The sequence below is a fragment of the Macaca nemestrina genome, chromosome 4 (genome assembly GCF_043159975.1).
Source record: "Macaca nemestrina isolate mMacNem1 chromosome 4, mMacNem.hap1, whole genome shotgun sequence".
NCBI lineage: Eukaryota > Metazoa > Chordata > Mammalia > Primates > Cercopithecidae > Macaca > Macaca nemestrina.
Genome location: NC_092128.1, coordinates 24,202,864 through 24,228,166, shown reverse-complemented (window position 1 = coordinate 24,228,166; position 25,303 = coordinate 24,202,864). Strand labels below are relative to the sequence as shown.

Genomic DNA, 25,303 nt, shown 5'->3' with positions numbered 1-25,303 from the left:
TCTTCTTCGTTCATATATACCCAGTGCGTGGCACAAGGCAGAATTGGAATAAATATTTGTTGAATGAAAGAACTAACCAAGTAACTTGACCAAAGTCATCCAGTTAATTCGTGGTAAGATAGTTCCAAAACACACAGCTCCTAAGTTCCAAGCAGTTAACCTTTTCAATATACCACATTACTTCCCCTGATAGTAAGAGAGCATATTTTAACAGTTAGCAAATTTAGGTTATACAATGCAGCCCAATCTGCCTATAGACCCATGGATCTTAACCAGTATCTTAATCAGAATCAACTGTCGAGCCTTTTGAAAATACACATCTCTGAGACCTATCCTCTGGAGACCCTGATTCAGTAGGTCTAGAAGGGGGTCCAGGAATCTGTAGTTTGTAAAAGCTCCCTGATGACTCTGATAAAACATCCTGGCTCAGACTCAGTTCTGTGTACCTATCGTTAAAATAATTGATAGTAGATGTATGTAGTTTCTTATTCCTCAGAAGCCTATGTCTTTAGTTTTGAATAATTTCTTTCTAAAAATTATAGTTGCATATGCCAAATCATCGGTTTGGCCAGAAAAGCAAAACCTTAATTTTGCTTTTTTTTTTCAGTTTAAGCACAAAGTTATCAACCCCATAAGGTCAAACTTTTCTGATGAGATTTCCAGCGTTTGCTTTTGTAAAGCACTGGAAATGTGGCAAGAAAAAAATTTGTCATGCTATTTCCCACTTCCTTTTCCAGCCATCATTACTAAGGGAAATTTAGGCTTAGGGGGAGGGGTGAATCTAGGAGGAAAGAAATTTAAGCATTTCTGTTCTTAGGAGGTTTTGAGCACATATTTCGCTTCCTAGGAAAAGCTGAAGATGTTTTTCTCTGTTTCCACTTTGTGGTGAGGATGCGCAAATCCTGAAGAGGGGAGAAGCTTGCTCCACCTCCACCCTCACCCCTACATCTTCTCTAGGGCCAGAGTCATCACAGCCCCTGGTTTAGATGCTTCCCTGGGTGGCCCTTTGAATGTATGTGGACCCTAAGAGACAGGAGACTTTGAGTGCATGGACGGGGGATAATTTGCTTTTGCAGAAGGACAGAAAATTTATCTCTAGGTTCTTCCTTTATTCAGCAGTTAGGAATTACATACTCCGTATTGCACAGAAAAATCTACCATATTCAGAGCACTGACTGCATGAATTATATTCACTAAAGATTGGAGAGCCAAGAGTTTCTCTGTAAGAGTGACCTGATCTAGTAAGAATGTCAAAATTGTTACTATATTTGTACCCATGCTCTTTGGTTTAGAGGGCAGGTGCTTCCGTGTGTACATGGAAGCAGAGCTTGTTGGAGAAGAGCAGCTAAAAAGGAATTAGATTAGAATCCACCTCTGTACAATGACGTCATCTGGACTCAGTCTCCTTCATCTCTAACACTGTCCCCACTTTCTCTGCACCCCAAACTCATACTGGCTTCCAAAAGCTGATTGTTAAACTTTCGAGAATATTGAGAGCCAGTTGTAAAACACAGCCATTATAAAAACTAAATCATATAAGCTTACAATTAAACACATCATATGAAAAGCCAAGATAATAAATACTCAAAACTCTTCCTAATTATTTTACTATGTTTCACTATTATCTATTCTCTTGAGGTTAGTTACATCTATTGTGGCTATATGGTGGAAATACTGTATAAAATGCTGTGCAACTGAGCTTTTCTTCCCAATTCTTCATTCAGTGATGTCATATTCAGAACTTGAAATTGACCATGATGGAAGTAATTACACCACAGAAATCAGCCCATGCTACAAAGCAGACTCCCCTCCCCCTCACCCAAGAACTTGTTGCTAAACATTGACTAGCACGGCACTGATCCTAAGGGATGCAGTGGTAAAATTAGCTCTGCTTTGGAGAACCCATCGGAATACCTCTGTCGTTCAGTTACATGCATATTCATAATGTATGCTTATGATTGCATATTTGTTTGTTTGCTTGCTTATTTATTTCTTATGCTCCCAGAACATAAGCACTATGAAAGCAGAGACTTTGTCTGCCTTTTTCAGTGCTGTGATTTGAGCCTAAAAATGTGCTGTTTCCTGCACGTAGTATTAATAAATGAGTTAAATGAGTGAAAGAAATAAACGTCAGGTTGGTAGTGGTAGCTCACGCCTGTAGTCCCAGCACTTTGGGTGGCCAAAGCAGGCAGATTGCTTGAGTGCAAGGGTTCGAGACCAACCTAAGTGAAATGGTGAAACCCTGTCTCTACAAAAAATACAAAAATTAGCCAGGCATGGTGGTGTGCACCTGCAGTCCCAGCTACATGGGAGGCTAAGGTGAGAGGATCACATGAACTTGGGAGGTTAAGGCTGCAGTGAGTTGAGATTGCACCAATGCACTCCACCCTGGATGACAGAGTGAGACCCTGTCTCAGAAAAAAATAAAAAGTAAAAAGAAAAAAAGTCTATAATTTCTTCCTTAAAGATACCTGAAGCCAATGCTCATGTTGGAGCTCATTAATTTCTAGTGAATTGTATCATTGCTCAGTGTTTAGAACACTGCCTGGCACATGCTAAGTAGTGTATAGATTTTTATTAGGAAAAATAAAATAAGATCTTCGTAACAGCTAATTTTACAGATGAAGAAACTGAGTTACAATTAGATTAAGTAATACAGGTAAGGTCCCACAGCTAGTAAGTAGCTGGGTCAGGATCTAAACCCGGGATAATCTGGAGGCATTGCCCACCTTCTTCACCACCGTGCTATGCTGCCTCTTGCTAATTACTCCACGTGACTGAGACTCCTCTTTCGCTTGTAGTTCTAGAAAGAATTGCGAACTATTTGAGAACAAACTTTGGAGTCAGGAGAACTTGAGTTTGAATCTCAAATTCACCACTTTGCAAAATGGGGATAATTTCTCCTCCATTTTGTAGTTGTCACAACTACTAGAAGTAATATCTCAAAACTGCTTTGCACGTACGTGATAGACACTAAATTACAAATGGTCAGTTATTGGTTGTGATTTCCTGTGGAGTCTATCTGTAAGCGTGGGGCTTAGCCACACACTGTCCCCTGTTGCCTCCTCTAGGCCATCCTGTAGACAGATTAAAAAGGGCCGACTGCTTCTATATTTGGGGTCTCCAGGAGGTAAGACTAGGACCAATAGATACAAGTTCTAGGAAGTCCTATTTCAGATCAGCGTACGCACTTCCTAAATAGATATTTCTATCTCTGAAGCATGAACCTTGCTGCTCTGCAGAAAGCAGACAACTTCCACTGTCCTCTTCAACCAGAAGGTTTACCCGCTTGCCCTTATCAACAAATGTGTGCTACCTTTAACATTTTAAATCATTTTATTTAGTATAGCTAAAGAGTCGTATTATTCCTGAGATTGGGTTTTTTTGGAGGTTTTCAGTGTTTTAGACCTGGAATGATTGGGAGTAAGAAAAGAGGGAGGGAGGGGAAAAGAGAAAAAGAAACGAGAGAGAGAGAGAGAGAGAGAGAGAAAGGAGAGGAGAGAGAGGGAGGAAGGGAGAAGGCGGTAGAGGAGGGAGGGAAGAAGGAAATTGGAATTTATCTGGAGAAAAAGTACTGAACTTGGGAGAGAGACTGAATAGCAATGGATTGATAGTTATCTGAAGTCCTCACAGGTTAAGGATGGTTGAGAAGATAAGCTAGCTCATTCAGCTACCTTGCTGGCATACTAGCTGTATGTCAGGCACTGTTCTGGTTGAGGACTGCTCTCTCAGAGCAGTAAAGTAAATCAAATAACTTGCCCAAAGTCACACTGCTGGAAAATGCCAGAGCTGTTCAAAGCCGCTCCCTAACGCCAACCCTCACCATTTCTCTACAGCTATCTGCTCTGTGTCTTCCCCCAAGAAAGCGATGGAAACCAGAGCAGGAGGTTTCCGTAACCAGTCATTATAATTTGTCAGGGAGCCATGCTGCAGTTCAACTAGACAAGCACATTGTCATTCTCTGCCATATAAGGAAACAGAGCTAAACACCATTCCTTTCACTATTGACTGGAGAGATTGCTCAAGTTAGAGTTAGACAAGATGAAGATCTAGACCTACAGCAGTTAAATTAAATTTAAAAAAAAAAAAAAACAGAAAAAAGAAAGAAAGTCAGAGAGTAGTTTTTTGTTTTCTTTTTCTGGTACCAGAGATAGTTTAACAAGCAGTTTCCATCCTTCTCCCTGACTCAACGGGAGATTTTCTCTGACATTAGGCACTAAAGGATTCAACTACTCGTATAAATACTTCAAGCTGTTTTGGTGTTTGATTATGTAAAATTTTTTTAAAAGGCAGAGGATCAGTTGAGGTATTCAAAAAGCCAACATATCCAAAAGGTACTCAAAAGGCCAAGACAGAGCTGCTTCTGTGTGGGTCAGGTAGAAAGTCAAGGACTGTATTTCTCTGTCCAAGGATTTACAAAAGAAGTTAGTGTCCACTCACCTTCCAGCCACTCTTAGAAAGAGCGCTTATTAAGAAGACTTTACATTTAAGTTTGACCTTCTTGTCCAAAGCTGAGACTATTCACGGGATCGCTCTTTGCCTTAAGACTCAGACACAATGGGCACTTTGTTTGTTTTTTTTTTTTGTGAGATGAAGTCTCATTCTGTCACCCAGGCGGGAGTGCAGTGGCGCGACCTTGATTCACTGTAACCTCTGCTTCCTAGGTTCAAGCGATTCTCCCACCTCAGCCTCCTGAGTAGCTGGGATTACAGGCACACACCACCATGGCCGGTTAATTTTTTGTATTTTTAGTAGAGATGGGGTTTCACTAGGTTGGCCAGGCTGGTCTTGAACTCCTGACCTCAAGAGATCTGGCTGCTATTGCCTCTCAAAGTTGCTGGGATTACAGGGACCATGCCCGGCCACAATGGGCACTTCAGAATGCAGGCTCAGTAACCAACTTTATAAAGGGAGAAACAGAGGCATGAATAGTTGAAACTATTTCCTCAAAGACAGCCAGTTCCATCTCGCCATACAGAGAGCCCACACTTTCAGATAATTCAAAGAGGCATCATTTAGTGTCCCCAGGGAAATGAAAAATAAAAAACCAAAAAAAACCTGTAAATAGTCTGGTCATCTTCTCCTAACTATCATCTTTGATGAGATTGCATCTGGAGTACTAGTTTATTAGGCATACCCAAGACTGAGTAATTTATAAAGAAAGAGGTTTAATGGACTCACAGCTCCACATGGCTGAGGAGGCCTCACAATCATGGCGGAAGGTGAATGAGGAGCAAAGTCATGTCTTACATGGTGGCAGGCAAGAGAGCTTGTGCAGGGGAACTCCCATTTATAAAACCATCAGATTTCCTGAAACTTATTGACTACCATGAGAATAGTATGGGGGAAACTGCCCCTGTGATTCAGTTATCTCCACCTGGCCCTGCCCTTGACACATGGGATTATTACAATTCAAGGTGAGATTTGGGTGGGGACACAGCCAAACCATATCAGACGCCATAACAAAATGCCACAAACAAATTTATTTCTGGATGGAGGTTAGAGGTCCCAGATCAAGGTGTCAGCAGGATTGGTTCCTTCAAGGGCTGTGAGGGAAGTCTCTGTTCCAGACCTCTCTCCTTCGCTTGTAGATGGTTATCTTCGTGTTCACATGGCATTCTTTCTGAATGTGTATCTGCATCCAAATTTCCTCTTCTTTTTTTTTTTTTTTTGAGATGGAGTTTCGCTCTTGTTGCCCAGGCTGGAGTGCAGTAGCACCATCTCGACTCACTGCAATTTCCGCCTCCGAGGTTCAAGTAATTCTCCTGCCTGAGCCTCCCAAGTAGCTGAGATTACTGGCGCCTGCCACCACACCAGGCTAATTTTTTGTATTTTTAGTAAAGACAAGGTTTCGCCATATTGGGCAAGCTGGTCTCGAACTCCTGCCCCCAGATGATCTGCCTGCCTCAGCCTCCCAAAGTGCTGGGATTACAGGCGTGAGCCACTGAGCCTGGCCTCCTCTTCTTATAAAGACACCAGTTGTATTGGATTAGGGGCCACCTTCATGACCTCGTTTTAACTTAATTACCTCTGTAACGACCCTATCTCCAAATAAGGTCACATTCTGAGGTCTTAGGCATTAGGCCTGCTTCAACGTATGAATACTCGGGGGAGATACAGTTCAACCCATAGTATGACCCAACTCAAAATGGTGGTAGAAATCCATATGGCACATTTTCTGAAGCTCAAGTGCCAAAGACCCTACTGCCGCTGGTGTTCTGTCTTTCCACTGGGTCTAAGGGAATGCTTTGCTAGAAATCCCTTGGCCTTTTGAACTTGCTTTTGACGTTTACTTTCCGCCTTTCTCAATATGAAATTCTGATCCCGTTAAAAGTCAAAAGAGGTTTTCGAAATGACGCACTGAAGTACGGCTTCACATACTGTGGCCTATCTGTGGACAGCTATGAAACCACGGAGGCAGACCATCTGGTATGAGGCCTTTGGGAGCCAAGGAGGGGGCTCAGTGGGAAGGCTTGGCCAGGGCAGCCTGCAAGCCAGGGAGGCAGGCGCTGAGTGGGGAGCAGCTCCAGGGTAGCCGGCCGGGCCAGGGAGGCAGCCACAGAGGAACCTTGTGCGTGCCTGCGCAGGGCCCAAAGAGGGTGGCCCTTTTCCATCATTTTTATATATGCTGATCACAACCACAAATCCCCAGACATAATGAAAAATATTTGAAGCCTACACATATTTGTGCTCTGAATCATTTGTCTCTTGTCTTTGTTTTCCTCTTGCTCCTCTCTATCCCTCCTTAAATTTTTATACTTTTTCTCTCAACGGCCCTTCTCACTTTATCTGTCTTTGCTCTAATTGGTTACAAGTGCCCCTACATTGTGTCTTGTCTCCATTTTCCATGTTCTTTTTTTAAAGTATTTTATTTTAGCCATTATTTCTCTTTGTCCCTTCCCTAAAGCTCTTCTTGGTGCCCATTTCCCAGCTTTGGTCCTGCTCATGGCTTCTCTGTCTTAGGCCAGAGGTAGTCTATAGACAGGATGACCATGTATCATCAAACTGGGACATTTGAAGAGGGAAAGAAGGAGCTGTTAATAAATTCCCGAAAACGCAGTCCTGAAGTGGGATCGTCCCAGGCACGCTGGAGTGGATGCTTATTCTAACATGGTGTGGTTTTCTGCTTTCTGTAAATTTCTCTTTACCTATCAACCACTCCCTCTATTTATATACCTTTCTTTTTAAAAAAAAAAAAAAAAAGAATATTTTTTTAATAAAAAAGGTATTTATATACCTTTCTTTTTTCTTTTTTAAAAAAGCTTTAAACCTTTTATCTTCTGGTCCTTCTTTTTTATTTCAACCCCAAGAACCTTTGAGTTTTTGTATTTCTGTCTTCCGTTATCTCCTCCTCATTCCCTAACTTCTGTCTTCCGTTATCTCCTCCTCATTCCCTCACTTTCCTCTACTCTGCTCTCTATCTTGTCTCACTTCAATTCTTCTTCTCCCTTGATTTCCTTCTTTTGGGTACAGACTGGACTGCAGCTCACAGCGGCCACGCCTGTCTGCCAGGATACACGCAGAACATAGTCCCTGCATTTCGGAAACAAATCAAGGCACAGCTGAGCACATACACTGTACACACTTCAAAATAAGCCACCAAATGTTACAAGCTGCTTTGGGTCTCAGAGGAGCCCTGAGTAGACTGTTCACCCCTTCAGCACCTCTACCCAGAAACTAGAAGAATCCCTACAGCACGCAAGCAGCCATGCCTGTTACTGTTACGGAGACATGTTCTGTGTACGTGTCTAGGCTCTCACGGGATGCATTTCCTATATGTATGCCTATGTACACTAGAATTGAAAATGATGAAAGTATATGACCCGAAAAACAAAAAGAAAGTGACAGGTGAAGCTAACTGTGCATTGCCTTTGTTATGACTTCAGTAATCTGGACCATCTTATCTTCTAAAGAAATGTATACCAAAGGCCTAGCAATGGCTGCTATAGGTGTTTTGTTGTTGTTGTTGTTCTCAATTGAGTCAGAGTCTCACTCTGTTGCCCAAGCTGGAATGCAGTGGTGCGATCTCAGCTCACTACAACTTCCACCTCCTGGGTTCAAGCGATTCTCCTGCCTCAGTCTCCCAAGTAGCTGGGATTACAGGTGTGTGCCACCACGCCCAGCTAATTTTTGTATTTTTAGTAGAAATGGGGTTTCACCATGTTGGCCAGACTGGTCTTGAACTCCTGACCTCAAGTGATCTGCCCGCCTCAGCCTCCCAAAGTGCTAGGATTACACCGTGCCCGGCCTGCTATAGGTCTAACACAATTAACAATAAACTTTTAGGCAACAAGATAGAATAAATATTTATTTCAGTTCTTTTTAAATGTTCTCATGACACAGTCATCTGCAACTTACGGTTCATTCTGAAAAATCACTTCAATTTTCCAGATATTCCTTGGACTTAAGGTTGTGCAAGGAAGGCCTGAAACTCCTTCCCAACTTGAAAATGAGAAAGGAAGAGTGTTTTCCTCTTGTAAGTCTCTGGAAGCCAGTCCACAGATACCTGAAATACTTGACAGAATGGCACTGTGTCAGCTGTCAGGAGCTGCTCTCGTCTTTTCTATTTATTTATTTACTAATTTGGGGATTTTGACCATAATTTTCTTTCTCTTTTTTTTTTTTTCAAATACTCTAAAAATTAATGAATGAGGAAAGAAGACAGTTGGCTGTGTCCCCACCCAAATCTTATCTTGAATTCGAGCTCCCATAATTTCCACGTGTGGTGGGAGGGACCCAGCAGGAGGTAATTGAATCATGGGGGTGGGTCTCTCCCATGCTGTCCTCATGGTAGTGAATAAGTCTCGTGAGATCTGATGGTTTTATACAGGGGAGTTCCCCTGCACATGTTCTCTTGCCTGCCACCATGTACGACATGACTTTGTTCCTCATTTGCCTTCCACTATGATTGTGATGCTTCCCCAGGAACTGTGAGTCAATTAAACCTCCTTCGTTTATAAATTACCCAGTCCTAGATATGTCGTTATTACCAGAGTGAGAACAGACTAATACAACAGTATACAAGATATTTTATGAACGGAAATACGGGTTTTGTTCAAGTTCTCTCCTTCCTTCCTCTCTCTTTCCCTTCCTTCCCCCTCGTCCTTTTCTTTCTTTCTCTTTCTCCTCATTCTTTACATTCTTCCAGTTTTTGTTTCTTCTCTCACTGAGACAGATATGGCTGGAAATGTGCTATTACTATGGGGCAGCCTTGTGCTTTATCCATGGTGGCCTATAGCTCTCTTGCTTATATATATATATCTTTTTATGAAGATTGATGGTAACAAAAAATACTTCACCCACACTCTGCTGGGTAGGTATATGGTTATGCGATGGTGGAACGGAAATATCTATCCAGAGAGCTCCCTACTGCCCTAAGACTTGATAGAGTCATCCCCAGCCAGCCTGGAGCCACTGACCCACCTGTGTCTGAGTAACTAGGAAACAAGGAGTATAGGAGTTTGAGAGTTATTTTTGTTTTTTATTTTTTTAAACTTTCATGCCTTTCCTTATTTCTGCTCTTAGATATTCTAGTAAAATAAAACAATTGCTCTTTCTGTGGGAGTCATTTCTAGCTTGCTAATTCTTTTTTGAGAGAGCGTTTGCATGAGGTTTTCAGTTTTTAAAGTCTTGGCTCTTACATTTTGTAGGAGGCCTCGACTCCAGATAGTGGTCTAATAGAAAAGTAGCCCTGGCTCCTGGCTCATGTCCACAGCTGATACTCTGTGTGACTTTGAATGGCCTCCTGGTGCCTCAGGCTTCTTAATTATAAACTGCCAACAGCCTTTTCCCTTCTCCATGATGCCAACGTAGGGAGCAATGTGATCTTTAATATAAAAGGACATTAGGCAGTAAAGTGTCTTAAAACATAGAAATGGATTTCCTCTCTTCTTCCTTTGAAATATGAAGACTTTTGCTGATTGGTTTTTGGGGGAAGATAGAAATCATGTATTTATAAAGGAAACACCCCATATTCAAAGTTCAGAATTTGGGGTTTCCAATAATCATCTCATGCACGAGAGCTGACTCCCTCTGCTGGGGCTGCCCCACTCCCAGTTCCAGCCTTTCCTTCTTTTGTTTTTATTTTTATTTTAATTTTAGAGATAGATGGAGTCTCACTCTGTCACTCAGGCTGGAGTACAGTGGTGCAGTCACAGCTCACTGCAACCTTGAACTCCTGGACTCAAGCAATCATCCTGCCCCAACCTCCTGAATAGCTAAAACCATAGACACAGCACCATCACGCCAGGCTAATTTTGTACTTTTTTGTAGAGAAGGGGTCTCCCTGTGTTGCCCAGGTTGGTCTTGAACTCCTGACCCCAACTGATCCTCTGCCTCAGCTTCCCACAGTGCTGGGATCACAGGCATGAGCCACCACACTGGCCCCATCCTCATCTTTAAAAGCAATATTGAGAATCATCTTGTTTGGAGAAACTCTGATAATTTCCCCAAGTGCGGAAAAGGGAGGATTGAAACAGATTGCCATTCAATTGAAGCTTTTCCTCTAATGGAGTGAGAATTTTTTTTCTTTTTTTCATTTTTTTTTTGAGACAGAGCCTTGCTGTGTCGCCCAGGCTGGAATGCAGTGGCGTAATCATAGCTCACTGTAGCCCCAGCCTCCCAAGTAGCTTGGGGCTACCACACTTGGCTAGTTTAAAAACTTTATTTCTCGTACAGACGAGGTTTCACAGTATTACTCAAACTGGTTTCGAACTCTAGGGCTCAAGTAATCCTCCCACCTTGGCCTCCCAATGTGCTGAGATTACAGGCCTGAATCACTGCACCCGACCCAGAAAACTTTTTAAAAAACTTTATCTGAAACCAAAGCACATAGTGCACGAAGGCAGAATCTTAGAATCTTGTTGCCCTCATATTTTCTAAAACTGTCTTTTATCAGCATTTAAGTTTCTAACACATGAGATCACATATGTGAAAGAGCTTGTGCTTTGTAATATCTGTGATTTTACTATCTATAGCAGAATATATTAAAGTGTAAAAGTGCTCCAGGAATCTAAGACGAGTAGAAGAAAAGCATGTTTGACCCCAGCAACCGTGCTTGCAGCCAGGCTCGAACGAGCAATCATGTGGATGGGTTAAATTGTTTATTATTTATTTATTTGTTTGTTTGTTTGTTTTGAGACGGAGTCTCTCTCTGTGGCCAGGCTGGAGTGCAATGGCGCAATCTGGGCTCACTGCAGCCTCCGCCTCCTGGGTTCAAGCAATTGTCCTGCCTCAGCCTCCTGAGTAGCTGGGACTACAGGCGTGCGCCACCACACTGGCTAATTTTTGTATTTTTAGCAGAGACGAGATTTCACCATGTTGGCCAGGATGGACTCGATCTCCTGATCTCAGGTGATCCATCTGCCTCGGCTTCCCAAAGTGTTGGGATTACAGGCGTGAGCCACCGTGGCTGGCCAAATTGTTTATTTTTGTTGTTCTTTAAATAAAAGTTTATTTTAGAACACTTTCAGATTTACAGAAAAGCAGCAAGAATATTCCGGAGTTCTCATATGCCCCACATCCAGTTTCCCCTATTGTTAACATTAAGGTGCATTTGTCACAAATAATAAAACAATATTGATTCATTATTACTAATGAAAGTCCAGCCGTGATTTGGATTGCTTTAGGTTTTACCTAAGGTCCTTTATTTACCTTTTAAGCCCCTTAAAATAGAACAGTGTTTCATATGGGGAAAATGTAATGTTCACATTGTAGCTATATTGATGGAACTCTAATACATGAGTGAAGATGGTATAAGCTAGCTCTTTTCTTGAACATATGCTTACTGGACTGACAATCTCTTGAGGACTTTCCACCTGTAATACCTTAGGCCTCTTCCGGTCTCTGGTTTGTTTCCCTTGAGACCATTAGCAGATTGCTCAGCCTGACCCACCCTGGTGCCAGATGTTGGAACCGTCTTGCTGCTGCCAATCTGACTAGTCATTCCAAACAGATGGTAATATCCAGCATCACACCCCTCCCACAATTTCACAGTTTTAGGCAGAAGCCTTAGAGTGAAAACGTTTACCTGGCTGTTGAATTGCTGAAACTCTGTTCTTAAAGCTGCTTCATACTACAGTGACTTGTGAGAGCTTTGACATTAATAGAAGGTCCAAAAGAAGACCTGAACCATGTTCCTCCAAATCTTCAGATCTAAAGACTTTGGCCAGTTTAAAAACACTACAATCTGTGGAAAATACCTGTTAGTAACAAATAGAGAAATTATGAAGGAGATTGCTTTCTAGACATCAGCCTTCCACTGATGTCTGGAAAGTCTTCCACATACTGAGCTTCCAAGCTTTCTTTCAAATACGAGTTACCAGCAGACACTAGCAGAAAGAGTCTTTTAGATTCATTTTCTGCCTTTGAGCAACTTGCTGACTGACATCTGGAGGCATCTCAGTCTTCTGGGGTGGCAACTTATGGGGAAAGGGCTGGAATAGATGTGGTCTCTCCTAGTTTTAAAGCTGCTTGGATTGGGGCTTTATAACGTTCCCTCAGAAGGCTCGTTGGTGTCCTTTCTATCAAATTTCTTTTTCTACTGTTTCACTTTCATTAAGAAATTGCTTCACGGGAAAAAATGCTAGATGTGGTTCAAATACTAGTTACACATTTGTTGCCTTCAAGATAACTAGTTATTTGATTGATCACAGTTGGTTTGTTTTTAAAGTTGATTTTGTGTAGAGTTATAATCAAACACGTGCAAGTGAATCAATCAAGTTGAAAATATATCACGATGAGGAAATGTAGGTATCTTCTTTGGTATCTTCATATCAAAAAATTAATTGAGAGGAACCCTTAATAATGAGTGAAACTAATATTCTTGACTCAGAGAGTGTCCTTAAAACCTCAAAATAACAACAATATCTGCACGTTGAACTGGTTATCTAAGTATAAATAAAGTTGGTAAGAGACACCTTTCATGAAAGGAATGGCTGAACTAAGTCTCAAATAGGAAGACATCAAAGTCAAGGAAGAAAGTAAGAGCTCAAGGCCTGGGGTGGAAATGGTTACTAGGTTTAGCCATCTGCTTTGGTCTTTCCTGTTGCACATGTAGCTGTATAGTTTACATAGAAGTATCTCTCTAGAGGATCAGAAAGAACAGATTTATGGAACCAGATGTGAGTTAGCATTTCTACAGGTGTGGCTCCGCAGCTGAAAGAACATGTTGTACCAGGGATGAAGTTTCTTATTATGTAATCAATATAAATTACCACTAGACTTTTACAGAGGTTGATAAAGCAAACATGTGTCATTTGGATTGGCCTTCTGGTATATAGAGAGACGCTGCTTCACAACGTGAAAAAATGCACCATTTGACACTCATGAAAGACTTGGTAGAAAATACCATGACAGTAATCAGGCAAGGTTGTTCCCCCTTGCACACAGAGCAGATAGCTGGTGACTAGATGGAAATTGTGTTCATATGTTTTTCTTCATCAAGAAAAACAAGGAACATTTCAAAAATATTTTTAAAGTCTCTCAGAATCTGATAAGAAAGGGCCAAGAGGATAAAAATTAGAGGACTGGAGAAAAAATAACAGAATGCGAGAGAAAAGATGAAAAAAGGTAGAATTAGTTAACCTACAGAAGAAAATATCCTTAGGTGGTACAGAAAATCAGGGTCAAAAAAAAAGATAGGTAAATTGCAGATCATTTAAAAATTGCACACAGAAAGAGAACTTTAAAATTCTAGACAGTAAAAGTAAAAATGTTGCTGATAAATTAATTTGTGTCAAAGTATTTAATACAAATGTTTTGATTTTTTAAAGCTGAGAGTTTTATGCTAGATTTTACAATGAAACGAAAATAAAAACTACTTTTGGGCTTCTAATTTGCTTAAACTTTTTCAATTTAGTTTAAATGTATTGCTCAAATCTCTGATATTCTTACTAATTAAAATTTTTTTCTTAATCAATTCATTTCCAAGACAGCAGTGTCAATTTCCCACAATGATTGTGGATCTATGACAGTCTCCTTATAAAATTTCTCCTTATAAAATTTGCCATAATTACCGTTCATGATTCTGACTATGTTGCTTGATACAAAGAAGTTTATAATTTTTACATCTTAAAGCATATTTTGTCTGCTATTAATATTGCTACAACATTTTTCTTTTGTTATTTACTTATTACATAAATTTAAAACCTTTTATTTTTAATATTTCTGTCTAATTATTTTAAAGTGGATCTCATTAATAGCATATAGATACATTTCAAAATCTAGTCAGAGAGAGTTCTATCATTTAATGTATGAGATAAATCCATTGTATTTGTTATTATGGATTATATACAGGATGTCTGAAAATCTGAAAACAGCACAAACTTAATTTTAAACAATATATTAGTCACATTTTAAAAATATTTGCTCAATATGTTTTCTTCAAGCTTCAGTCAACATTTCAAGTAAAGCATCTTTAAATTTAAAGCAATGTCCAATTTTTTAACACTAAAAAGTATAATAAATACACTACTTTCCCTGAATTTCCAGATTTTTAGACCCTATGTAATGTATTTATTGTACAAAACCTATGAGCATATTATTTGAAATGTATCTAATCTACAGTGTAAGTGCTTACCCTATATTTTCTGATTTTTTTGGACTCAAGGTAATTTAGTCTTATTTTTAACATCATATTTTGTATTTCTTCTTTTCCATGTGTATTCTTCACATCTTTATTTTCTCCCTTCATAGTGTTTTATTATGTTTATTGATTCCCTTTTCGTCTTTACTGTTTTGGCTATATACATCCCTATTCTAGAGAATATTTCTACTAAAATTTAATATGCATATATTACAAAGTATAAATTTTATTTTCCCTCCAAACTATCTGTGTTCATCCTATAAGCTATTATTGTTTAACAATCTGTTTCATTTTTAAACCCTGAAAAATTCATTTTTGTTTTTCAAGAGTCAATTCTTACAATAATCTACCAATATATTTTGTTGATTTCTTTGCTCGCCCTTGTTTCTGGTATCTCACTCCCCTTTTCTGGGTTCAAATTCCTATTTGCTGAACTTATTCTTTAGTAGTTCCTTTAGAGAGTGACTTTGGGTTGTAAGTTCTTAGACTTTGTAAAAATACACTTTTTGCTTTTACTTTTACTTCAGACCTCACTCTTGGATATTCGCTTAGCTGAGTATAGAATATTTTTGCTTGGTACATTGAAGAGATCACATTTTCTTTTCTCTCTCTCTCTCTCTCTCTCTTTTTGAAACAGGGTCTCACTCTATCACCCAGGCTCCAGTGCAGTAGCACAATCATGGCTCACTGCAGCATTGACCTCTGGGATCATGGGATTCTCCCACCTTAGCCTCCCGTGTAGTGGGACTATAGGCACACACCACTATGCCTGCTAAATTTTGTATTTTTTTTAAAAGATGGTATTTTGCCATGATGGCCAGGCTGGTCTCAAACTCCTGGGTTCAAGCCATCCTACCATCTCAGCCTCCCAAAGTGCTGGGATTACAGGTATAAGCCATCACACCCAGTCAAGATATTATTACATTTTCTTGTCACATCTATTTAGGAGAAGTTGGCTGTCAGTCTTGCTGTCCTTTTTTCTGCCAATATAATTCATGTTTTCTCTCTGGTCATTTTTGTAACTGAAGTAAAAAAGCAAAATTTTTACGCAGAGAAATATTCAGATTTTAAGTGTAATATATATGTGTGTATGTGTGCAGTATATATACATATATATGTCTATGTATAGGGTATATATGTTTGCCATATATATGTCAATACATATGTGTGTGTGCATGTCTATGTCATATATATATGTCTGTCTATATATGTCAGTTTCTGTTACCACATTGCCTACCTTAGACATCTATTGTTCTGATTTCTATCACCATAGATCACATGTGTCTAGTCTTGGAATTCATATAAATGGAATCAAATAGTATATATTTTTTGCCTGGTTTGTTTTGTGCAATATAATGTTTTTGTGATTCTTCCATGTTGTTGCATGTGTAAGTAGTTCATTTTTTAAACTTAATGAATAATATTTCATAGAATTAATATACATAACTTGTTTTCCATTGTCCTGTTAATGGTCATTTGAGTCGTTCCCAGTTTGGGATTTTATGAATAAAGATACAAGAGACGCTCCTCAACTTATGATGGGGTTATATCCTGATAAAGCTATTGTAAGTTGAAAATATTTTAAGTTGAAAATGCACTTAATACACCTAACCTACTGAAACATCACCGCTTATCCTAGCTTACCTTAAATGTGCTCAAAGCACAGCTGGGCTAAATTATCTAACACAAAGCCTATTTTATAATAAAATGTTGAATCTTATGTTCTGCATATCGCTAGCCAGAGAAAAGATCAAAATTTGAAATTTGAAGTACACTGAAATTGCAACAGTTCCATACTGTTGTAAAGTCAAATCATCTTAAGTCAAGGACCATCTGTGTAACGTTCAAGTACCTTTTTCCGTGTTTGTGTGTGTAAGCACAAGTTTTTATTTCTTTTGGCTAAAATTCAGAAGTGGAATTGCTGAGTCTAATGTACATGTTTGTCTTTACAAGAAATTGCCAAACTGTTCACTGTGGTGATGCTGTTTTTAACACTTACAAGCAATAAATTAGCATTCCAGTGGCTCCTTATCTTTAACAACATTTGGAGTAGTCAGTCTTTTTAATTTAAACAATTCTAGTAGTTGTTTGGTGATATCTCATTGTGGTCTTATTTTGCATTTGTCTAATGACGAATGATATTCAGCATATTTTTTGTCCTTATTGAACATATGTATATCAAGTTTCTTGCCTAATCTTTAAACTGTTTATTATTATTTTGTAGAGCTCATTATACTTTCTGGATACAAGTTAGATATATGTATTATATGAATACATATTTTCTCCCAGTCAGTGGCTCACCTTTTCATTTCCTTGATGCTGTATCTTGATAAACAAAAGTTTTATATTTTAATGAAATCCAATTTATCATTCTTTAAAATTTTATGGCTAGTTCTTTTTCTTTTCTCTTTAAGAAATATTTGCATACTCTAGGTTGCAAGGATCTTCTATTTTTAAAAAATTTATAGTTTTTGTTTTTATGTTTAGATCTGTGGTCCATGTGTATGGTTTCAGATAGCAGTTGAGTTTCATTTTTCCCATTCATTTATCCAATTGTTCCAGAACAATTTGTCAAAAAAACCTTTTCTTTATGAATTGCATTGACTCCTTGTTGAAAATCAATCATCTCCTGCATAGGTGTGGTTCTAATTTTTTTTTTTTTTTGAGACAGTCTTACTCTGTTGCCCCAGGCTGGAGTGCAATGGCACAATCTTGGCTCACTGCAACTTCCACCTCCTGGGTTCAAGCGATTCTCCTGCCTCAGCCTCCTGAATAGCTGGGATTACAGGCACGGGCCACCACACCTGGCTAATTTTTGCATTTTTAGTAGAGACGGGGTTTCGCCATGTTGACCGGGCTGGTCTTGAACTCCTGACCTCAGGTGATCTGCCCGCCTCGGTCTCCCAAAGTGCTGGGATCACAGGCGTGAGCCACCGCACCCGGCCAGGCATGATTCTATTTCTATAGCTTCTTTTCTGTTCTGTAGATCCATTTGTCTATTCTTACATAAATGCCAAACTGTCTTGATTACTGTGGCTTCATTAATGTTAGACATTGCTTGTTACCATTCTACTGTTGGAGATAAGGATTTGTACATTCATAAAATCTCCCCCTTCGATACAGCATCTTCTCCATTCTTTTGATATTATAATAACTGTATGAATACTTCATAGCTGACCACATAGTATACTACGATTACATTTTTTTTCTTTATTACCACTTTCCTTCCTACTACCCACCAGGATTTAATAATGACTTCATTTCTTTTACCTGTTTGTTTTCTATTATTAATGCCTGCTCCAGGGTATTTGACAGGAATGTCAAATCCTTTTCAATACAAACACATCAGTAATTTGTCAATTATTTTTCTTTTAAGGGATTCTTCTGGAAACTTCTTGGCACTTTCTAGGTTTGGTGCACAGCTTGCTGTTCTAAATCTTTACTTCACAATCATCTTAGGCATTTCCTTCCTAGGACTGAAAGGAATTTCCTTTGTATGTGAGCTGAAATTTGAATCCTTCATTTCCTGGTTTCCATTATTCCTCCTTCTTTATACTCTTGTTTTGATGAAGAAGATTATCTAACAGCATCTTGAACAAGGGTCCAGGGAAGACAACATTTCTGAAAACTTAATTCTTTTTAGTATCTTTGATTTAAGTCATACTTGATTAATTTATTGACTGGGCATAGAATTCTAGGCTGGAAATCATTTTTCCTAAAACTTCCCCAAACATACCTGCATTATAACCACCCAACAGGTTCTCCTTGCCTGCTTCCTAGACAGAGCTGATTTATCAAGATGGGCAATTGCAATAGAGGAAGAGTAATTCACTCAAAATCGGCTGTAGGGGAGACCAAAGTTTTATTACTGCTAAAACCAGCTTTTCTGATAATTCGAGATGGGAATTTTTAAGGGTGATTTGGTGGATAGGGGACCAGTGAGTTGGGAGTGCCGATTGGTCGGGTCAGAGATGAAATCATAGGAAGTAGAAGCTGTCCTCTTGAGCTTGGTCAGCTCCTGGCTGGGGGCCACAAGCCCAGATGAGACAGTTTTTGGATTTTTATTCATTCTGACCACTATGGGCCTGTTCAATCCAGAAAAACACATCTTTTAGTTAGAAATTTTCTTATATAATTTTGGTGATAATTTCCTTCTCCTCATTTCCCATGTTCTGATACACACACACTCTCTCTCCTCTGTCATTGAATTATTGAGAGCTTGAACCTCCTAAACCAACCTCTCTGATTTTATATTTTCTTAACTGTATTCTACTTTTCGGTATCTTATTCTAATTTTTGAGAGTTTCCTTAACTTTGGCTATATATTGTTTTTAGCCATACTATTTTTAATTTCTAAGGGTTCTTTGTTGTTGTTGTTGTTGAACATTTCTTTTTATAACATCCTGATCCTATTTCATAGATACAGTACTTCTCTATGTCCCTGGAAATATGATTTATATTTTAAGTGCCTTTCTGCCCCTGCCTTATCTGAGTTTTCTCTGTGTTCCTGTTTTCTATTATTTGTGCTAGTCTCTGTCTTTCATCTTTCCCTCAGAATCCTGGTGATCCTTGGCTGTCTGTCCACATAAAGGAGCAAGGCAATAAAAAGCTGATCAAAAGCTGTAGGTTCGGGAGTGCTGGCTGGCAGAAAATAGGCCAGTTATTTTTCTTCCCATGGCAATCTCCAAATACCCATATCTCTAGATCCTTTTTCTTGAACAAGTTTATCAAAGATATTCTTTTTGCTCTGTTACCCAGGTTGGAGTGTAGTGGTGTGATCTCGGCTCACTGCAACCTCTGCCTCTTGGGTTCAAGTGATTCTCCTGCCTCAGCCTCTTGAGTAGTTGGGAGTATAGACACGTGCCACCACACCTGGCTAATTTTTGTATTTTTAGTAGAGATAGGGTTTCCCCATGTTGGCCAGGCTGGTCTTGAACTCCTGACCTCAAGTGATCCACCCCCTTGGTCTCCCAAAGTACTGGGATAACAGGTGTGAGCCACTACGCCCGGCCCCAAAGAAGATTTTCCAAAACTCTTCCTCTGATTTGTAAGCAAAGGGTCACCATTCTGAGAAGTCTTAGGGCATTACCTGCATTGCGGAGCCATCCCCATGGGATAGTTCCCCCATTTGCCTTTGGTAGGCCCTGTCAGTTTGACTGGTTCTAGGCCATGTTTCACATCAGTGTCTTGGCTGGAATTCCTAAGCAGATAGTTCATATTTGTTTACCATTCCCTCAGACAAAAAGTGTTTTTGCTCCCCTCAGCCCACAGTTTAGCTTCCTCATTAGTAGGCTGTTATGGATAGAGTGTTTCCATTTGTGTTCATAGATTAAATGCCGCCTTTCTAGCTTGTGGCCTTACACAGGCGCTCAGTTCCAGTTTTCTGCCATGTTACCAATGAATGCTATCACACCCTTAACTCAGGCCAGCTTGTCTGTCTTTGAGTTTCCTCTGTATTCTGCAACCTGGAGATGTTCTCTTGCTTACAAGCTCATTTAAATGTTGTGTGTAAATGTTTTGCTTATTTTTTCTGCAACATTTATGCATTTGAAGCAGAGTAGAAATGCTTCTTGGATCTGCTTAGTCCATATTGACCAAAAGTCTCAAGTTATTGATTCAGAATTCTGGACTCTCAGAGCAATCAGTAAATTATAGTGCCTTGGTTTGCTTATGTGTATGTTATCAATCCTTCGCCAACAATTTTGTCTGTTAAAAAAAATTCCTGTTAGTATTTTTATAATACTTATTTTCCTGTATCTGTCCATCAGTGTTACATGGTGGTCAAAGGAGATTTTTTTCTGGTAGTTTTTCCTGTCACAGCATGGCTCCCAAAGAGTGGATCTAGTAGATGAAACAGGTTGCGTTGGACTATCTTAATAACCAAGATATTAATAACCAAATATAATTAATAACCAAAAATAATTGCCATCATTTTTCTCCCAATTTCACCTATTTATTCATTCAGCCTGCATTATTAATTGAGGAAAATTAAATTATCTAGTGGAGATTTAGCCTCGAAGGTAATTTCAGACATGACAGCTGTGGTGGGAGGAAGATTCTCATTTTGTGTGCAAGTGGAGAAGAATCATGATGGGCAGAAGACTTAGTCCCTGGTCCTAATTTCTATTTTTTTCCTGCTCAACCTTTTAAATAGAAATGAGTCTCTTAATGGGAAAAATGGAAAGATTGCTCCTTGAGGATTTGAAGAATATGAGACCTGAAGACCTCAGATTTTATACCTATTAAAACATTAGCGCAACCATGCAACATTTTTTCCATGATACCATGACTGGTTTATTGAGGAGTCTCAATTCATTGGGGGTATAAAGAAGAAATGATTTATATTTTTCTCTATCAGTACTGTTCTGTGTCAAACTTCCTTTTATTACTAGCTACAGGGAGCCTTTAATTACATCTCTGACCAGTTTCTAAGCTCAAAAAGGATAAATGTTTGTTTTAAAACTTAAATTTCATCTCATATCTGATTCAAAGCACTGCTCCCACCCTCACCCCACTGCCCCCAGGCTAGAGTCTAGTGGCTTAGAATTGTAGGGTTCTGACTCTTAAACAGCTTCTTTTCCTTCATTCCAGTGAACAACCCTGGAATATGAGGGAGCATGAAGAGGGTGGAGGAAGAAGAGGTCTGCACTAAACTTCTCATAATAACTGGTGTTGTGAAATGACCTAAGCCAATCTGCCTCTTCACAGTTGTCTGGAGTAGAGTGGTGCGATCTCAGCTCACTGAAACCTCCGCCTCCCTCGTTCAAGCGATTCTCCTGCCTCAGCCTACTGAGTAGCTGGGATTACAGGTGCCCGCCATCACGCCCAGCTAATTTTTGTACTTTTATTAGAGATGGGGTTTTGCCATGTTGGCCAGGCTGGTCTCAAACTCCTGACCTCAAGTGATCCACCCGCCTCGGCCTCCCAAAGTGCTGGGATTATAGGCGTGAGCCACGGCACCCAGCTGATTATCTCCAGTTTTTAGATGTAGGCACCATTTCCTCCCAGATAACCTCAATGCCAGGTGATCTGTTACAATGGAAACAAGTCTCAGAGACTAAATTCTGCCACACATGAAACAAATAGGCGTAAAAACAATTACAAAGCCTGTTCCATACATTTGGTAAAGTCCCCATTCTACTTTTTTTTTTTTTTTTTTTTTTGAGACAGGGTCTAACTTTGTTGCCCATGCTTGAGTACAGTGGTGCAATCATGTTTCACTGCAGGCCCAAACTCCTGGGCGCAAGCAATCCTCCCACCTCAGCCTCCCAAGTAGCTGGGACCTCAGGCATGTGCTATCATGGTGGGCTAATTTTTTTTTTTAATTACTCTTTGTAGAGACAAGGTCTCACTATGTTGCCCAGGCTGGTCTCGAACTCCTGGGCTCAAGTGATCCTCCCAACTCGGCTTGCCAAAGTGCTGAGTTTATAGGCGAGAGCCACTGCCTGGCCCCCATTCTATTTTTTTAAGTGCTCTGACAAGTGCTTTTGCAATTTAAGCAAAAGATCCACTCCCTGGCAAATGTTACAATATTCTAACGGCAGAGCCAGCTTGTGTTCTAGCCAGGCCAGAAACTTTCAGTAAATGGGCACAGGCCCAAATAGAATCCTAGATCTATGGCACACCTCTGAATGCTGGGTTTGTCAGATTTCTTAATCCCTGTACACACAAGGCTGGAGATGCCTAAATAAGTCTTTCTATCCCACCCAGTCACATATATTGAACACCCACTCTTTTGTCTGATGAAGCATTATTTCTCTGTCCTTTATGCCAGTTTGTAGACCTTCAGGTGTGGATTTAGAGAATGATATTGAAAACATCAATCTTAGGCTTTCTGGAGTATGTACTCTTGACTAGAGTCTTTCATATGCTTACAGTTCCTAGGGTGCAGATTAGAGTTAATTTACTATATTGTCTGCACTGAAATATTTTAAAACACATTTTCAACAATATAACATTGGTGACAATGCTGAGCTAACTCTTTTAGGCGATGAGGGGCTCATTGCCAAGGGATAAAAAAGTAGTTGAATGTTTTAGGATGAAAATAAACTAATGTTAAGAAAATAGTACAACCAGGGGAAAGACTATCTCATAGAAAATCTATATTTACTAAGGAAAGAGTATGAAGGCTAGAATCCATGAGGATTTTATATTCCTCCCAGCACCCTACTTTTAAGCTGAAATTATCAATAAAAGTTCATGAGAGACATTGTGGTATGATACCGGGGACACAGGTAGTATACCTACTACAGTCTTGCTCATGGGCTCTTGCTAATGAATCATGGTTTTAAATTCTTTTAAATTTTTATGGTTTTAAAATTCTTTTTAATGTAGTATTTTGGGCAGCTGAAGCTGACGGGTCAGAATTGATGCATAAGAGAGATCTTCATTGTAATACAAAAGGCACTGGGTCTGTCCTATCTGTGAGAACTTAGATAAAAGATTGAACCCTTTGAGCTTGCATTTCCTCATCCATTAAAAAATAGGGGTGAGGGGTGGGAGTTATAAGAACTAAATGAAATAATATAAATAATTTAGCCACTGCCTGTTGAGGCTGGATAAATATCAGTTCCCTCCTCTTATAGCCACAAAGTTTTAACCAAGCTGATATGTTACATTCTGCTCATGTCTTTTCCAGGAGAACTCCATCTAGAACAAAATATACATCAACAAGGTATAATTGTGTATGTTTTTACTGTCAGTTTTAGTCATATCTGTCATTTTTTATTTTCCAACATGAAAAGAGAGGTTTAGGGTAGTCACATTGGAAAACAAAGAAAATAAGATTAAAATTCCCTCAAATCAACTTTGGAGCCCTAAAATATTAATGCCTTGACAGCTTACTCACAATCACAAAAGGCTGTGAGCCAACATTCGGCTTTGCATTGCAGAGGTGATGAGAACATATTTTCATTGCTAGAAAAAAAGTAAGCTATACAGACAGAAATGGGACATGGGAGCCAAATTCCACAAGAACACCCTCGAGTTTAAGGGTTTTCCCCCCATCTTTTGACAATATTTAGAAAACCAAAGACTATAAACTTTTAAAAGGAATCTTGGATGACTTACAGAAATGGTAAGGTCACCAAAACACTTTGTAGATATTGAATTTTTATAAAAGTATTTAAATTGATTAATATTATTCTCAGAGGTAGCATAAACTTAAGGATCATAAATGCTTACTAAAAGTGAACATATGGGGACTAGCTGCCAATTGCTGTCTAATCAACCCAATTGGTCCAATCCTGCACTTTCAGTGAATTGACTTAAATCCTACTCATATGAAATAAATCAGTGGTCGGAGATAGCAAATCTGCCAATAGGTTACTCTCAGCTGTCTTAATTAGTGTTTCCTACATTTTTCCAGTTTCTGGTACACCTTTGAACTGCCAGATTACACCCGATGGAGGATCTATTTGCCCTTTATTTAGTTATATCATAATTTATGTATGAATATGTATACTGAGCTCACCATTAGTAGGGTACATGCATGCTGTTTTTCAAATAGTCAATATCCTCCTGCCCTGCACCCTGGGACAAGAGTGCGCCCTGTGTGATGGCTCCCTGAGGAGAGAGCTACAACAACCATTGAACTGGCCATCAGAGGATCAAACCGTTACTTTATCTTTAGGGTTCCTCCCATGATAGCTGAAGATCTTCTCTTTTTCTGCCACAACACGACCACACCAGTGTGGGCCAATTTTTGAAATGGCAGCAGTTTCATAAAACCCAAAGTTTACCTGTGAGGCTTGGTCAAGCCTTCATTCTGTGCTCAACCTTTGCATTCTCATTCTGAGAACGCTTCCCATCCTCTTTTAGCTGACCATGCAGCAGCTAGGTGTGTGGGAGTTAGCCTCTTGGCAACTCCTGGGCCACGGAGGAATGGCCAACCACCCAAGTTGCCTACAGATTTTCCCAAGCACATGTCTATCAACATGTGCTGTCAGCCAGGCAGATTGTTTCATTGGTCTTGGATGCTTTTCCATTCACTCTGTACTGATTGAAAATTAATCCATAATTCAAGGTTCAGCTCATATACCTCCACCTCCTTATTGCCCCAGTGAGAATAAATGGTTCTCCTCTTGGGTTCCCACAGCACAAACCTCTGTGTATTATATCTGACCAATAGGGTTTACTACTGTCATCTCCCTACTTCACTAAAAGGCAGGAACGATTTTTATTGATCCTTGTATATCCTGCCCTCAATTCTAATGCCAAGCACAGCATCAGACGGAAAGCAGAGGCTCAACAAATGCTGAATTGGACTGAATTCAATTAATTGAAGAAAGGATTGTTTACTGACACTGTACTAATACTTCTAATATTATCCTGCCTCGCTGGGGAATCTTCACTGGGGGCAGAGGTCTGGAGTACAATCAGAATTAACTGGACAGTTTTCCAAACTATACAGGCTAATGTTAGTAGATTGTGTTAAAAAGCTATTCAGGATACTCTGAAATTATCCCTGCTCGCATCTCACCAATCCTTATGCTAGTAGAGAACCTTCAAAGAAGGCTCCCTGTCCAGAATACATCATTCAGAATCTTCTGTTTAGCTTTCTTCATTTTAATGAAAGCCTCCTAAAACTAGTCCTGGATGTGTTTTCATCACACTTGAAGTTTAATTAACTGATAACTCAGGCACCATGGAAATTCTTAGATGCTCTTAAATTACATTTAAACAAAACCATTTACAAGTGATCTAGTAAAAATCTGTTTC

The 25,303-nt window shown here is 39.5% G+C and overlaps 1 protein-coding gene across 9 annotated transcripts in view; it reads left to right on the top strand.

Moving 5' to 3' along the window:
* LOC105471446 (caldesmon 1) overlaps positions 1-25,303 on the top strand; it is a 236,598-nt gene that overhangs the window by 47,180 nt on the left and 164,115 nt on the right. The window contains exon 1 of one of the 9 annotated variants that reach the window (XR_011621947.1): positions 21,202-21,225. The exons of the other annotated variants lie outside the window; for them this stretch is intronic. The gene's annotated coding sequence lies outside the window, so the exon portion shown is untranslated. Of the gene's footprint in view, positions 1-21,201; positions 21,226-25,303 lie in introns of those variants that run through there. 9 annotated transcript variants of the gene reach the window in all.